The sequence below is a fragment of the Megascapheus bottae genome, chromosome 29 (genome assembly GCF_031878675.1).
Source record: "Megascapheus bottae isolate mThoBot1 chromosome 29, mThoBot2.hap1, whole genome shotgun sequence".
Classification (NCBI taxonomy): Eukaryota; Metazoa; Chordata; class Mammalia; order Rodentia; family Geomyidae; genus Megascapheus; species Megascapheus bottae.
Window position 1 is genome coordinate 12,245,578 of NC_143537.1, and position 17,459 is coordinate 12,263,036.

Below are 17,459 nucleotides of genomic sequence, written 5' to 3' on the forward strand. Positions count from 1 at the left end.
GTCATGATTTGAGCATCTTTTTCTCCACTGTTTTCCCAAAATTTCTCACTATATTGTGTGGTCCATGCATTATAACTCAGATGACTTAGTATTTCCAGATTGGGTTTTAATAGAAAATCTGACAGAAGATAACACTTATTACAAATTGTGCACAGAAGGAACATCTATTTCCACACCTTTTGTCCCTGTGTTCAGCAGAGAACGTGGATGAACACACGTTTGGGGATACATTTTCTTTGTATGTGTGGACAAATATTGCAGCTTGAACTCAACCCAGGCACGGAAATTAAACATTTTTGCTGAAGGCTGTTGCTCTACCAGTTCAGCTATAGCTCCTCTTCTGGTTTCTCTGGTGGGAAAAGACAAATATTATTAAAATAGGCAACAACAGGACATTGGATTTTGTAAGTGGTGAAGTAGCAGAGAAATGATAAGAAAACAGATTCATTTCTATCCCTTCTTGTATTGAGGTATGTGCTTATTGAATAACTCCTGTCACTTTCTCCTCTCTTCTCCTTTTTTCATTTTTTCTTTAATTCCTTCATATGCTTTCCCCCTGTCTTTCCCTGTGCTTAAACTCAGAGTCACATTCATGCTAGTAGGTTCTGTACTAGTTGAGCCACACACCCTGGTCTTTTTGTTTCACTTCTTTTTATATTAGGGTTTATGTGTATTCCCAAGCCAGTTTGCACCACAATCCATCTGTATGTCCTTTTTGTGGAGCTGAGATAACAAGTAAAATGAACTGGGTACAGCTGTTGAATGAGATGCATTGTTGTGAATTTTTGTCTGGATAGCCATAAATCACAACACTGCAAGGAATCCTAGCTCAGTCTATAAAAGGTTGCAAATGCCACAACAAAACAAAACAAAAAACAGCATGACAGCCACTCGGGGTCACAGTGTCAGCTCCTGAGTCTACACTATGTCCCTGGGCGGTCAGTTCACCATCTACTTCCCCATTAAATTCCCCTTTTTATATGGAAAAAGAAAAGGTTGCAAATGCGAGCAGCCATGCCTGACTCTAATTTCTAACTATTTAATTCTTTTGAAAGTTAAATTTGCAGATTCTTTTCATAGTTTCAAATTTCAACCCCCAACAGCATTAAGTTTAACATTTGATTTCCCAAAGATTAATTAAGCAGATAAGATTTTTAAATATCAATTAACTGTTTGTTAAGAAACAAAACTTTAATGAAGGTATCCTTACCAATGTAAGTCTGGATTTGACAACTTGAAAAATAAATCTTAGTTCCTACTCTTCCTTATGGGGAATGTATTCCATGAATGGATCATGCTGCTGAGTGATTGCTCCTTTATTTGATGGATAATTTAAGTGGATACAAATCTTATGGTTCTGAGCTGTACCTGAAACAGTAGAGGCCTCAGCAAAGATTCTAGGCCTTGAGAGGGAGGGAGGGAGGCAAAGAGGAAAGGAGGAAGGAAGCCCGTCCTGGGCTTGAGTTCAGAGCCTGAGCAGTGTCCTTGGACTTTCTCAAGGCTAGAGAGGATCAGACATTTTATAGAAGCTTAGAATGAAACCCCATTCATCTACATAGATACAGTAAGCTTGACCTAAGTTTATAATTCCTAGAAGCAAGATGGATGGCATTGTATAAGTGGCAGTGTGGCTCAAGTGGTAGAGGACTAGCCTTGAGCTAAAGAGCTCAGGGACAGTGCCCAAGCCCCAGGGTCTTGCTGTACCACATCGCCCCCCCCCACAGTCCAAAAAAACAAAAACAAAAAAAGCAAAATTGGTGCAAACTCTGATTCTGTTAAGGCCAGGTCTTTGTGACAGAAGTCCAGCAGTCCTGGGGCTTGAACTCAGGACCTGACCTCTGTCCTTGGCCTTTCTGTAGGCTAGAGGTTTATCACTTGAGTTACAGCACCAGTTCTGGTTTTTTTATGTATGTGGAACCCAGGAATTGAAACAGGGTCTTGGTGCATGCTAGGCAAGCACTCTACCACTAGGCCAAATCCCACAGCCCAGTAGCTTGCTTTTTAATAAAGACCATATATATAATTCCCTAAATTGTGACGTCACTATATTGGGCTAATCTCTTGGTCTTATCATATCATTATTATAGGAAAGGCAAAGCACAGCAAATGCTCTCAGACTGTGCCCAAGCTCTGAGTTCAAGACCAAGACTAATAGCAAAGAGAGAGGGGTAGGGACTTAAAAGAAAGGTAAAATTGAGAAACAACCAAAACAACAGGAAAAAGCTCCTTAAGTTTTCATAGACAGGCTGGGCATGGTGGCTTATGCCTGTCATCCTAGCTCCTCAAGAGGCTGAGATGTGAGGATCAAGGTTCAAAGCCAGCCCAGGCATAAAAGAACCTGAGACTCTTATCTCCAATTAACCTCTAGAAAACTGGAAGTGGGGCTGGGGCTCAAAGGGTAGGGTGGTAGCCTTGAGTCAGAGTGCTCAGTGACAGTGCCCAGGCCTAGAGTTCAAGTCCCATTATCCACAAAAAAATAAAAACTCAGAAAATGTCGCTGACTCAAAAAAAAAAAGGGCATGGGTCCTATCTTACGGGGAATGGCACCTCACTAGTCAGATAGTAGAAATGTGGTGCCCTCCAGCCCGGGACGAGGGGATTTGACTCATGGAGACGGGCGTGATCGGTAGCCATTCGTGTTAAACCAAACACGCATGCACCTCTCTCATTGGTCCTCGTTCGAGACAGTGAGAAAACACAGAGCCTCATGTAGTCCCACCCCAGATAGTTGGCCAATAGTTTTATGCTGCTTCATCATCTGGACAGATGATGCCTGCATTGCAAGCATACAAAATGAACCTATCAACGTGAGGCTTACCACTTACCCAAGCAGGTAGAATTGGAGGTGTTGTACCCTAACTTTGAGATCGCCCCGAAAGACCACCAGAGACCACGATCAATGCAAACCGCAAGCTCCAGTTTGGTCCTCCACGCCCATGAAAGTCAGTTTGGAGGCCCAGAGCACAGAGTCAGCACAGTTTTACAGTACAGAACAAACAAGTGTGAGGAATTTCCATTTTCACAATATTATAGTTAATTACCTCTTACATTGATGGACTCCTTAACCCCTTATCTGCTTTATTAAGTGTAAACAGTTGTGAAGCACAGCTGCTGACTCGGGGATGAATTCCCGATGTCTCCATTAAGTCTCAGAGCGAATAGCTTAAGGCACTTTGTAATCCTTCCGAAGAGGGTTTAGGGGAAATCATCTCCCAGCTGTCTGCAAGATGAAGGTAGTTCTAACAAGATGGATTTGGACTAGCTAGAGCTTCTCAGCTCTGGCTCTTCATTTTTAGCTACAGCTCTTCAGAGGCTAAGTGATTACCAGCAATTAACCAGTCATCTCCTCCCATAACCTTCCCTTACACGAGACCTGCTTGAGAGGAGTTTAGAAAAAACATGTGATTGGTTTTTAACTTAAATCTCTATTAAGAGACTTCCCCTTTCCTCCACAGCCAAGGTCAAGAGGCCCTAGGCCATGCTCCTTAGATTCTCCCAACCCATTTCCAGGCTGACATCATGATTTCTCCATGTTGCATCTTTCACATTCGTGGGGGGAATTACCCACAACTCACACAACTTTTATATTTGGCTAGGTCTTTCTGGGAAAGGGGGAGGGATCACACATTCCCTTATCTTACCTGCCAACTATTAGGGTCCAGTCCCCCAATATTAGAGTCTGTGATCAAAGGAACAAGTCTGACACAAAAGCAGGAGTTAAACAGAGTTTTATTCTACGCCTAGCATAGAGAATCGTACTGACCAGTCAGGGCCTTCTCTAAGATGTGAGAGAGCAAGCCCCTGTAATCTCACAGGTTACTTTTTAGGCCACTAGCCGTATGGTTAGGCTTGGCCATACAGAGGGGCCAATGGAATCTCAAGCTACCTGAGAGATGGCTAGGGCAACCACTGGCGCCTTTGCTGTTTGAATTGACCTATCATCTAGGTGGGCTTCTGGCACACTGCTCTGACAACAAAGGAAACAGGGGGAGTTTTCTGGCAGGATGAGGGGGTAGGGTGGGGGAGGAATTCTGGTAACTCCACCTGGTTAAGCTGCTCTTGTAATCTGAGCTGTTATCAGGGAATTTACAGCCCCTGAGTTGAGTCAAGTACTCCTTTTTCCTGAAGATGGGCAATGCCTATAGGAGAAGGATTTGGAGGGAAGTCAAGAAAGGGGTCCCTTCACAACCAAGCTGCTTTAAAGAACTGACATTTGCAGTGCCCAGGCCCTGAGTTCAAGCCCAACACTGGGGAGTAAAAAAAAAAAAAAGAGTAGCACATAGAATAGGTACTGGAACAAATATCTTTTAAAGAAAGAAGCAGAACTGGGTGCCAGTGGCTCATGCGTGTAATCCTAGGTACTCACGAGGTTGAGAAGTGAGGACTGCAGTTCAGGCCAGCCTGGGCATAAAAGTCAGTGAGGCTTTTATCTCCTATTAGCCACCTGAAAACTGGAAAGTAGTACAGTGGCTCAAGTGGGAGAGTGCTAGCCTTGGACCAAAGAATTTAGGGCCAGTGCCCAGATCCAATGTTCTAGCCCTATAACCAACCAACCAACCAATAAATAAATAAGTAAGTAAATAAAGGCAAGAAATTAAACCTCAAAGGCATTCAATAAATTCTGTGTCATATACCTGAGAAATCACAACTTAGCCATTGAAAATTATCAATTGTCTTTTCACTCTGTTCTAGCACTGGTGATTTCACTCAGTAAACTGAGTGAAAGGTAAATATTCCATGGTTTCTTTCTAAAAGGCAAAATATTTTCCTTCTTGTGATTACTGGATGTTTTTAGTACAATCACTCATAGGAAAGAGTTCTGGAACAATTCAGGGAGAATGACTGGCCCCTTATGATCCCACTCAAATTAGAAATCACTGTTCTATGAAGCTCGCTGGCTGAAACAAACCACTTCTTACATCTCTACCCTCTGATGCAGAAAGTAGCAGCTGGATGTCATCTTCAGTTTTCAAAGCAAATATATTAAACAATTCTGGAATGACCTTCTTCTTGTGCTGATATGCTGAAGATGGCCTATTTCCATGTCCAAGACTGGATCCACAGCAGCAGCTCACCTGTGTGAAGGAAGCACAAAAGCATTCACTCTCACAAGCAATATGGAATCAGTTATTGATGAGTAAGGGTCTGAGTTATTAGATGTAAATTAATTTCATTGTTTCTAGTTTGTGTGTGTCAGGAGTAGGGATTGAACTCAGGATTCTTGCTCTTCCTTGGCATTTTCCCTTACGGATGATAGGCTGCCTGTTAAGCATACCTGCACTTCGGGTTTCTCACTGCTGAACTGGAGACAAGTCTCAATGCTATTTCCTGACTGTACTGGCCTTGCAACCCCAGATCTCAGCCTCCAGAGTAGCTAGGATTACAAGCCTCAGCCACTGTGCCCAACTGAGACATTTATTTTTTTAAATCTGATAAATATTGCTTAAACCTCAAGGGATGCTTCAGACACTGCAGCCCTCTTACTTAAGCCTATGTAGCTAGAATAATAGGCAAGGGTTCTAATATTTCCTTTATTCAAGGTAAATCTGCTAGAAAAAAGTATATCATTTTTTTGTTTTTTCTGAACTTACAGTAGTGAGATCAGAGCGTGAGAGTTTGTTTTTGTTGTTGTTGTTTTGTTTTGTTTTGGGGTGTTTTTTTTTTTTTTAGTGAAGGTTGGTGCTCTTATTTCCAGAAGCACAAGTCACTTCTGTGTTTTTAGTAGTTAAAGTTTGAAATACTGCCCGACTATACTGCAATGGCAGATTTTGAACTGTGCTTCAGATCTTAGGCTGCTGAGTATTTTTCCGTACTTTAGAAAGTTGTCATTGCTCCTTCATTTGATGGATAATTTCAGTGGTTCTGAGCTGTACCTGAGTAGAAGAGGCCTCAGCAAACATGCTACGACTTGAAAGGGAGGAGGGAGGCAGAGAGTGAGAGAGGGAGGGAGGAAATTTATTTTGGGGAGCATCTAAAAATTACTCTTTTAGAAGTAGGGGTCAAGAAAAAAATGGGTTTTTCTTTGAGCCTGTTTTGAATAATGCAGTGGATGACACTTTTTTTTGGGGGGGGGTGCCAGTCCTGGGCTTGAGCTCAGCACCTGAGCAGTGTCCTTGGACTTTCTCAAGGGTAGAGAGGCTCAGACATTTTACAGAAGGTTGGAATGAAACCCCATTCATCTACATAGATACAGTAAGCTTGACCTAAGTTTATAATTCCTAGAAGCAAGGTGGATGGCATCGTATAAGTGGCAGTGTGGCACAAGTGGTAGAGGACTAGCCTTGAGCTAAAGAGCTCAGGGACATTGCCAAGCCCCATGTATTTCTTGTTCCACATACCTCCCTCCCCCTGCCGCGAAAAACCAAACAAAAAAAATAAAACTTGGTACAAGCTCTGACTGTGTTAGGGCCTGGTCTTGTGACAGAAGTCCAGCAGTCCTGGGGCTTGAACTGAGGAACTGACCTCTGTCCTTGGCCTTTCTCTAGAATAGAGCTTTACAACTTGAGTTACAGTACCAATTCTGGCTTCTGTATATAAATGGTAGTGAGAAATCAAACCAGGGTCTTGATGCATGCTAGGCAAGCACTTTTCCACTGGACCAAACTCATGGCCCAGCAGCCTGCTTTTTAATAAAGACCCTAAATATAATATCCTAAACTCAACATGTGAGTGATTTTTAATTTCAATGTCTATTAAGAGTCTTCCTCTTTCCTCCACAGCCAAGGTCAAGCAGTCCTAGGCCAGGCTCCTTGGCTTCCCGCCAGTCCCATTTCCAGGCTCACATCATGATTTCAATGCAATTTCTCTATGCTGGATTTTTCATGTTCTGTCTGGACTCGTGGTGGGGATAACACACAACTCACACAGCTCTTATATTTGGCTAGGTTTTTTGGGGAAGGTGGGGGGAGGGGGGGAGATCCCACATCCCCTGATTGTGCCTGCAAACAAGCTGCTTCACAGAACGACTGACCTTTGCTGTTTCAGAAACGGGGTTGGGGTCTGCACAGGCCACAACCTCCAATTTTGGGAAAAGGCTGAGGTTCTATAAAACAGCAACAACAAAAACACACACACACAAAAAAATTATATCTAAAACTGGGTTCTTACTATAACAATCCAGCTATTTTATTCCAGTGTAAACATTAGAGCAGTAGAAAATTATCCAGGAATTAGTTTAGGTCCTGGCCTACAAATATCTTTTCAAAGGGACAGGGAAGATACTCAAAACTTGAAAGGGAAACAGAGACATACTTTACACTCCAAGAAAACCAAAACCAATGTAGTCTCATAACTTCAATGCCATTATTACATCTAGGAATTAAAAAGCCAAAGCCAGAGGCGGTGGCTCAGCCTGTATTCCTAAATTCCCAGGAGGCTGAGATCTGAGACTGCGGTTCAAAACCAGCCCCGGCTTTCAAATCCTGGAGACTCTTATGTCCATTTAACCTCCAGAACACCGGAGTGGCACCATGGCACCCAGGGCTGGGCGGTAGCCTGGAGCTGAGGAACTCAGGGACAAGGCCCAGGCCCAGAGTTCAAGACCCTCAACTGACAAAAAAAATAAAAAAATTACAAGTCAGCTTATCTAGTGCTCCCCATACGCTTCCATTTCCTGCTCGGTCTTACAATGCTTCCAGAGGCAAACAGTAATTTGAAGTGTTCTGGGAATGACCCCCTCTCCCCCTTGCTCAGGGCCCATGTACTGGAACCCCAGGTGGCAACAGCTTGATGCTCAGTGGTTACACACCTGAGCTCTGATTAATCTTAAAGCAACCAGTGGTTTGAGTTACTAAACAGCCAATCAGGTGATTTTACCGATGGAATTCCCCTATAAAAGCTGTGTAAAATCCTTGTTCAGGGCCTCAGCATTGCCGGTTACGGATACACTGAGGTCCGAGTCAAGATTTGTAATAAACGACCCTTGCTTTTTAGCTTTTACTGTGGTCTCTGGTGGTCTTTTCGGGGTTCTAGGAATTCGGGTACAACAGAAGAAGAAATTCACCTCGGCTCCCCAACCAGGGAGAGAAACTTTCCAGTACATGCAGCCACACCTGGGACCTAGGTTCTGACAGTGGTGGAACTTCTGAAAGGAGCCCACTTCCGCCAAGGTGCCGCCGTGCATTGTGGGAGTTGTAGTTTCTCGGCAGTGCCCTTGGTATTGGAGGAAGTTTGCTTTGAGGCGGGGTCGGAAAGCGGAAGATCTCCTTGCGTCTGTGCGTCCCCGCTCACAGCTCGGTGTTTTCCCTTTGAAAATCCCCGCGTGTGTCTCTTCCTGCTGGATTCCTCAGAAGACTAACTTGGGGTTCTGTAGGTTGGAGTCCCCCGAGGCAGGCGCCCAGCTGTACTTGAAGGCATCTCAGGCTGTGGAGCCCATGTCAGGTGGGGAGCCCATGTCAGGTGGGGAGCCGGGGCTGGGGCACGGGAGCAGAGTCGACCTCCACGTGTTCCTCCAGTCGGGGTTCATGAGTGTCGCTGCCATCAGCTCTCGGGTCTCCTCCAGGTGCCAGAAACTGGCTCTGGACGCCGGGAGAGCAAGCTGGGCCCTGCAGAGCAGGAGAAGCAGGAGCTGTGCATTTCCCTCCATGACTGAGAGAGAGTGCTGTGTGATTCCTGTTGTCTTTCATAGCAAAAACAACCTCACTTGAAGACTCAAGAGTAGATTTTCATTTTTTGTTATTCTTTGTAAAATTCACGTTATTTTCCATTAGAAAATGTCCAAGCTGGCTGTCATGGCTGACGCCTGTAATCCTAGCTTCTCTGGAGGCTGAGATCTGAGAATTGTGGTTCAAAGCCAGCTCAGGCACTAAAGTCTCACAAGCATGTGGCTCATGCTTGTAATCTGAGATACTCAGGAGGCTGAGGTCTGAGGATCAAGGATCAAAGCCAGTCCAGGCAGAAAAGGACCCGAGAAAAGACTATCATCTTCTGGTTCTCTTACTCAGGATGTGTGGGTTGGATTGAGACACTCCTTTGACCGGTATTCTATGTGGCATCTTTATTAGGCCCTGTGTCTCCAGCAGGCTGGCCAACGTCCTTCATTTGACTGTTTAGGAAAGTCAGCATTAAGGACTTGTATTGTCTTTACTGATGGCCTTTTGACAAAAGCAGGTTAAATGACAAATTTCAAATCAATGCACAAGGGTACTCTGAGTGTTTGAATATACGGAAATGTGCCATTTGATAGCCATTATTGAAACATTATAACACAAGACTTACATAGCATATACACTTCTCCTGTATAAGTGTGTGTAAAAAATACTGAGTTATAAATGCATGTTTCTTGTGGTATTTAGTATGTAAATGAATGAGGTAATACACAAATGGTCAGTGCAGTCCTTGGATACCTTTGAATTAATAAAGTAATCATTCATACATGCCTCAGTGTATTTCAGTAAAAACTAGTTTTAATGAAGGTTTGGTTTTCTTTTTGTTAATTCTTAGTTAATTTTTAGTTAATTCTTTTATGTGGAAACATTTGTTGTCAGTAGCTTTTTGCCAGTTCTGGACTTGAACTCAGGGCATGGACAGTGTCCTTGAGCTTTTTCAAGGCTACAGCTCTACCACATGAGCCACAGCACCACTTCTGGCTTTTTTCTGTGCCTGTGGTACAAAGGAATCAAACCAAGGGCATCATGCATACTAAGCAAGCACTCTACCACTAGTCCACATTCCCACCCAAGCGAACATTAGCATTACGAATTCCGTATATCTATTAATCTATAAATAAATTGCTTTTATACTATCTATGTACCATCTAATGGATGGATTCTTCTTTAGCAGAGTTTATTGCTATTCATGAGATATAAAAGGGTCTATAAGAAGGCTTTATGCTTCTCCAGCCTAAATAGCCTGTGTTGTGCAGGAAAAAATAGGGCAAAACCACACAGACTCTGTCCTAACCACCTCATTTGCTTTTTCTCCCAGCCATGCTTCCAGAAACTTCTGTGCATTGTCAAAAGCAAGAAAAAATGAGAAGAACTGTGGTGAGTTGCTTTTTATTTCTCTGGGTTTTACCTTTCATTTTGTGAAACTGTTTTGTAGATTTAAAAACAAAGAGATAAAGATGGTATTCTATTGAACAGATTATAAAATCTTACATTCTGTCTACATTGAGTGCTAATTTGCTTCCGGTTGTTTTTAATTTTTCTGATGTAAGAAAAAGTAGCCACACTTGTTATGTGGTTCAGTGACAATGGGGAAGTGACTTCTCATGGAAGGTTGTCTAGCAGAGAGTGAGACATCACATCCCACGAGTAACATAAATAAATGTAGCTTAATGAAATGCTAGTGGAGCAGCTGAAATAGTGTGTTCACACACAACTTCAAGTGTGCTAGAAGAGAGAGTAAGCTGCATGTGTACAAATTCCTCTCCATACATGCTTCTTGGACAGTTTTGTGGTTTGTGTCTTACTTGGAAATTAGGCTACATGTGCCCCAATTTATTTTTCTTATTCTCCATCCCTCTTCCTTCCTTCTTTATTTTTCATTCCTTCTCTTTTGGCCAGTTCTGGGGCTTGGACTTAGGGCTTCAGCTCTGTGCTTGGGCTCTCCTCAAGGCTAGCACTCCACCACTTGAGCCACAGCATCACTTCTGGCTTTTTCTGTGTATGTGACACTGTCTGAGGAATCAAATCTGGGTCTTCCTGCATGCTAGGCAAGTACTCTACCACTGGGCTATGCTTTTCTGGCCCTACCTCTTGGTCATATATCTCACCTTTTTCTTTTCTTCAAATAATCTTGTTTTGGATTCATTTTGTGCAGCTTTTTCTGTGTGTGTGATACTGAGGAATTGAACCCCGGTCTTTATGCATGGTGGGCAAGCACTGTTCCACTAGGTCAAACTCCCTGCCAGGAACTAGTTTTTCTTATTGATCAATTTTCCTTTGGCTATTGGAATTGACATTTTCTTTTCTTTTCTTTCTTTCTTTTTTTTTTTTTTTTTTTTTTTTTGCCATTCCTGAGTATGTTGCACTGATGAATCAAACCTGTATGCTAGGCCGGCACTCTTGCCACTAGGCCAAACTCCTGCCAGAAGTAACATTTTTTTTTTACATTCATCCACTCATTTACTTATTTATTGATTAATTTTGCCAGTCCTGGGCTTGAGATTAGGGCATGAGCACTATCCTTGAACTTTCTCAAGGCTAGAATTCTACTACTTGAAACTCAGCACCACTTCCAGCTTTTTTTTTTTCTATGTAGGTGGTCCTGAGGAATCAAATACGGGCCTTCATGCATGTGAGCCAAGCACTTTACCACTAGGCCAAGGTACCAGCCCTATTTTTTTGTTGACAATGGGCCTTGAACTTAACCTGGGTCCTATCCCTGAACTTATCAACTCAAGCCTCACCATTCTATCCCTGGGCCTGGGCATTGTCCCTGAGCTCTTCAGCTAGAGGCTACTGCCCTACCCTGGAGCCACTTGCTGTGTTCTTGGGTTGAATTGGAGAGAAGACTGTTAGGTTATTTTGTCCCGGGGCTACATTTGAACCTTGATCTCAGATCTCAGCCTCTTTAGTAGCTAGGATTACAGGCGAGAGCCACTGCACCTAGCCAGAATTGACATTTTTCTCACCCATTATATAGGAAAATTGTTGCTAACTATAAACTGAGACACTTGTACTGGATTCCAGACCCAAAGAAAATTAAAAAAAAAAAAAGAAGAAGAGATAAAAAAAAATAGAGCAGTAAAGAAAAACTGGGCTTCTCAAGTTTGACTAGCCTTTGGGCCTAGAGTCCCAGCAAGCAAGCATATTTAGTTCACAGAGGGAAGGTTGCAATGGATACATGAAAAAAATAAAACATCTATATTAATATTTCAATCAGAGCCAAAACAGAGTTTTAAGAGGCTTTTATTCTTTTATTCTTTTTTTTTTTTTTTTACTCATGATGTAATCCCTTATTCAATATGGGCAGCCACAGAGACAGAGAGAAAGCGCAGGGATTGTTTCCTTTTGCATCCTAGTGCAAACCAACTTTTATTCTTTTAAGACAGGACACTATAGACCACACAAAGTCCCGACATGAAATCCTCCTTAGCTAGCCTTCAAGGTCAACAGCATCCACAGGTTTGGTTCCCAGCCTTTCCAGCACTAAGGAAGAGGTGTGATCTCAGTCTCTGAACACTCCAGAGTTGCTGTTTTAACCCTTCTTGGCCAGCTTTCAGCATTCTGAATGCTGGCAGGGTGGAGCTTTAGTGCTAGTAGCTGGGCCTGAACTTAGAGCCTGGGCACTGTCCCTTAGCTTTTTTTTTTTTTTTTGCCAGTCCTGGGCTTGAGCTCAGGGCCTGAGCACTGTCCTAAACTTTCTCAAGGCTACAGCTCCACCACTTGAGCCTCAGCACCATTTTCGGCTTTTTGTCTACGTATGTGGTACATAGGAATCAAACCACGGTCTTCGTGCATGCTAGACAAGCACTTTAACCACTAGGCCAAACTCCCAGTTCAGGGTGGAGCTTTAAACTCTCAGCTTCAGAGTTCCTTTTTTTTGTTTGTTTGTTTCTTTGTTTTTGCCTGTCCTGGGCTTGAGCTCAGGGCCTGAGCACTGTCCTTGCACTTTCACAAGCTAGAGCTCTACTACTTGAGCCTCAGCACCACTTCGGGCTTTCTTCTGTATATGTGGTACCAAGGAATCAAAACTGGACCTTTGTGCATTTTGGCAGGCACTCTACCACTAAGCCAAACTCTCGGCCATCAAAAGGTTATTCATGATCTAGTAGCTATAATCTAGTCTGATAGTTTGACTGTTTTCTTCATGATGAATTAACTAGAAATTTAATTAATTAATTGATTAATTAATTGTTTTACCAGGCCTGGGCTTGAGCTCAGGGTCTGAGCACTGTCCTTGGACAGAGCTGGAGCTCTGTCACTTGAGACTCACCACCACTTTGGCTTTTTTCTATGTATGTGTTACTGAGGAATCGAACCCGGACTATCTTACATGCTAGGCAAGGACTCTACTAGCATTAGTCCAAACTCCTGGCCCCACTAGAAATTTTATGTACAGAACAAAGACCATCCTCAGGCTAATGCCTAGAGCTTCAGAAGAAGTTACACATGCACAAAAATTGTTGTTATTCTATAGAACTGCAAGAAAATAAATGTCCTGCCCAGTCTTATTCTTGGTCATGGAAGGCATAGGAAAAGGACATGATGACTATACTTCACTGTATTATTACTGTAAAAGTGTGCAATATTCTCACAGTGTCAGTATATGACATCATACAATATAGTTACTTTCCAATGAAATAATTCCATTTATAACGTGAATCTATTGCCTATTTTTTTCTGTTGAGTAATTATTTGAACTCAGGGCCTAATATTTATCGAGTACATACAGTATTATTGAATCTATATCACTAATCCATATGCAATATTAATGAATCTATATCACTAATCTGTATAATTTTGTTTTTAAAACACTTATTTATATATTGAATCTTCACGCATTAGGAATCACGAATATGGTGCTATAAGTTTCCCTTCTACAAATTATTTCAGAGAGGTTATATAAAATATATTGTCTATACATTCCTTTATAATTACCTAAACATAAACTATTTTAATTACCTTGTCGAGTATATGACTATGTTGGCATGGTTTGTCATTCTCATGTGTCTTGTAACACAATCAAAATTTAGATGAGCTGTTATTGAATGATCTTTTCCTGAAATTATCACTGTAGGGTTTTTGTTTGTTTGTTTGTTTGTTTGTTTGTTTGTTTTGCCTTTCTTGGGGCTAGAACTCAGGTCCTGGGCACTATCCTTGGGCTTTCTCAAGCCTAGCACTCAACCACTTGAGCCCTAGCACCACTTTAGTTTGTCTGCTTAATGGATTGTGAATTGAAGATTGTTCTCTTTCATTACTTTACAGATAGGTTTCCCTTTTGTGTTCAGCCAGCGTTCATCTCCAGTATTGTCAAGCATGGCTGGATTGGAAGAACTGTTGGTCATTATTCATATGTATTGGGTTCAGTGAGGGAGTCAATAGTCTCTCCTTTTGGGGTCTGGGAGTTTGACCTAGTAGTAGAGAGCTTGTGTAGTATGCATGAAGGCCAGGGTTCAATTCCTAGTTACCACATACATAGAGAAGCTGCAAGTGGTGCTATGGCTCAAGTGGTAGAGCACTAATCTTAAGGAAAGCCCAAGGACAGTGCTCAGGCCCTGAGCAGTCCTTTTAACCTCTCCTTTACACTCTGTTCAAGAAATTAGTATGATATTTTATTCCAACTTTTAAAATGTTCTGTTATTTTTAGATCAAATCCCTCTTTCTTTTCTTTTCTTTGCCCTGCAGGTGGTGGTTGTATTTCACATTTGTGTCTTCTTGAATATTCCTGAAACTTCTATACATTTGTCCACATTCTTCCATGAAGGCCTATTGCATGGCTAACTTGGTCAAGAAAGTGTTTAGTCCCTTCCAACCTTCATTCCATCTGTAGGAGGTAGCAAAGGTCACAAAAATTTGTGCTGGCACTACATTTTCCTTTTTTAATTAGGAAGTATCTGGTATGGGTGACCACAGTTCCATCTTTAGAACTTTAGTAGCAGGCTGGGTGCAGTGGCTGACACTTGAAATCCTAGCTACTCAGGAGGCTGAGATCTGAGGATCAGGTTCAAAGCCAGTCCCAGGAACAAAAGTCCAAAAGATTTTTTTTTCTTGGCCAGTTCTGGGCATAAGCTCAGGGCCTGAGCACTGTCCTTGGACTTTCTCTACCACCTGGGCCTCAGCACCAGCTCTGCCTTTTTTCTGTATATGTGGTACTGTGGAATCAAACCCTAGTCTTTTTGCAAGCTAGGCAGGCACTCTACCACTAAGCCAAACTCCCACCAGTGACTTTTTTTGTTTTTTTTGTTGGGTCATGGGACTTAAAGTGAGTCTGAGCACTGTCCCTGAGCTCTTTAGCTCAAGGCCACCACCCTTACCATGGATCCAAGGCCCACTTCCCATTTTCTTGAGGTTAACTGGAGATGAGTGTCCTTTTATGCACTAGCTGGCTTTGAACCTCAGTCCTCATGTCTCAGCCTCCTGAGTAGCCACTGGCAGTACAAGATAGCATATTTTTATTGTGAGAAGTAAGTTATACCTTTTAAATGTTCCATCAGTCATTCCCTACTTTCTTATTGTTGAGGCTTGAACTCTTGGACTTGGGCCTAGCCCTTTACCACATGAGCCAGAGCACCATTTCTGGCTTCTTCGACTTATGTGATAGTGAGCAATCTAACTCAGAGCTTCATGAATGCTGGGCAATCACTTCAGTACTAAGCCACATTCCAAGCTCTTCATTAGCTTCATTCTTTTCCATTTTCTTTTCTTTCTTGTTTCTTTTTTTCCTTTTTTTGCCAGTCCTGAGGCTAGAACTTAGGGGATCGGCACTGTCCTCTGGCTTTTCAACTCTAGCACTACACCACTTGAGCCACAGTGCCACTTCTGGCTTTTTTCTTCAGTTGTATGAGGTACGGAGGATTTGAACCCAGGGTTTCGTTCACGCTAGGCAAGTAGTCTATCGCTATGCTACACTCCTGGCCCATGAGCTACATTCTTGTGTATTGTCACTCACTTAATCATTCCCCTGGACACTCTACTTGTCATAGATGTCTGAATTGGATATGTGTTCCATGTGATGTCTTGAATCTGTTCTGCTTGCATACAAGAGCTCTTTATAAAAGACCAAATTAGGATATTCAGTTAGGAAGAATATGAAAATATGGAAAAATAATTTGTTTACTTCCTTGTTATCCTGAGAAATAGTAAATTTTATCAAATTAAGCTAAGGAATTCTTTCAGACACCTATGTATAGGTAATTATATCCTTCCAGGTTATAAACTCCTCAGCATTGCTTCTTTGTGTGTAATCCTACCAGCAGAAACATTGTAATACTAATTGCTAAGTTAATAGAGACAAACATTTCTGGTTTAATTTTTCTTTACCCTACTCTCTAGATAACAGAGCAAGCTCCAAACATTTGATGTAAGATAAGACATATACATAGAAGAGTGCATTTTCACACTTGGTATTCTTATAACTCGGGGCTGATGACTTGATGGAAATGTGCTGTTACAGAAGCTGGTGTCATTTGATGATGTGGCTGTGGACTTCAGCTGGCAGGAGTGGCAGATCCTGAACATTGCCCAGAGAACCATGTACAGGGATGTCATGCTAGATACCTACAGCAACTTGGTGTCCTTGGGTGAGCAAAAATCATAATAATGTACAAGGTCAATGTCATTGTTTGTAGTGGATTTATGACTATTTGTCTTATTGGAGTGTAAGATTCCAGTCCACAGGATTTGCACACTAAATCAAGCACTGATTTCAGTGCTTCACTCCTGTAATCCTGGCTCCTTAGGGGGCTGAAATCTGAGAATTTGGGGTTGAAGTCATCACTGGCAGAAAAATCCCCATGAGGCTCTTATCTCCAATTAACTACTGAAGACTGGAAGTGGTTCCTGGACTCAAACTGATAGAATTGTAGCTTGAAGCAAGAGATCTAAGTTCATGCCACACAATTACTTAGCCAACTGAATGCAAAGTTCTGGGCTTGTCAACCATGCAACCAGTGAGATAAGAGAAACAAGATTAGGATCAGCCTTGTGAACAATCTGTGTGACATCCTAGAGCAGTGATGACCCAGCATGAGCAATAGTTCTCCACTACTTCTTATTAGCAGGGCACTGTTTTGCTAAACCTCCATTGATTGCCAAGCTGGAGCAAGGTACAGAACCATGGGGAGCCTCTGACCAGAACTTCACAGGTGAGTTACATCATCACATGTAGTGATACTGAGGCCTGTACTCAGAGGGTAAGTTCTTCTTGTGCTGTATGGAGGGATAATATTGCTAGTTTCCCTGTGTCCTGTGTGTGTCAGAAAGGTAGGTGATCCTTGTGTCAAAGGCCTGTGAAACAAGAATTCATATGGAGATCTACTAATTTGTCTGTGTCAGTAAAGTTAGCAATTTCTTTCTTTTTGTGGAAGTCACTATGGAACAAAACGAATAAAGTGAATAATGTAGAAAATGAGAATTCATTTTCTGCCAGGTGCTGCTGGATTACACATGTAATCCTAGCTACTCAGGAGTGTGAGATCTGCTGATCTCTGTACAAAGCCAGCCTTGGCATGAAAGTCCTTTAGACACTGCTCTCTAAATAACCCCCAGAAAGCTGAAAGTGACCCTGTGGGTCAAAGTGGTAGCGCAGTAGTGTTGGCTGAAGAACTCAAGGAGAGTGTCCAGGCCCTGAGTTCAAGTCCCACAACTGACAAAAAAAGGAAGAAAGAAAGAGGGCAAAGAGATTTAATTTTATTGGAAACTAGGAGTATGCAGGTGTGCGGAAAGAAGGAATACATCAGAGCTGTTCTACTCTGAAATCCAAAATAGTTTATCAGTGGTGGGCAGAGACTGAGGTCCAAAACCAAAGCTTTTAGTCTAATAAGAATAATTAACTAGGTGGTGATCTGGAGTATC

At 42.3% G+C, this 17,459-nt stretch overlaps 1 long non-coding RNA gene and 1 other non-coding gene across 2 annotated transcripts; both read right to left on the reverse strand.

The window, feature by feature from the left end:
* Window positions 1-91: 91 nt before the first annotated feature.
* On the reverse strand, window positions 92-5,029 carry LOC150044782 (uncharacterized). Its single transcript, XR_016533021.1, has 2 exons — window positions 4,920-5,029; window positions 92-349 (listed from the first exon to the last, which is right to left on the reverse strand). It is a non-coding gene; the product is annotated as an uncharacterized LOC150044782 (long non-coding RNA).
* Window positions 5,030-11,887: 6,858 nt separating this feature from the next.
* LOC150044783 (small nucleolar RNA SNORA31) lies at window positions 11,888-12,002 on the reverse strand. The gene has a single exon (XR_016533135.1). It is a non-coding gene; the product is annotated as a small nucleolar RNA SNORA31 (small nucleolar RNA).
* Between the last annotated feature and the right edge of the window lie 5,457 nt (window positions 12,003-17,459).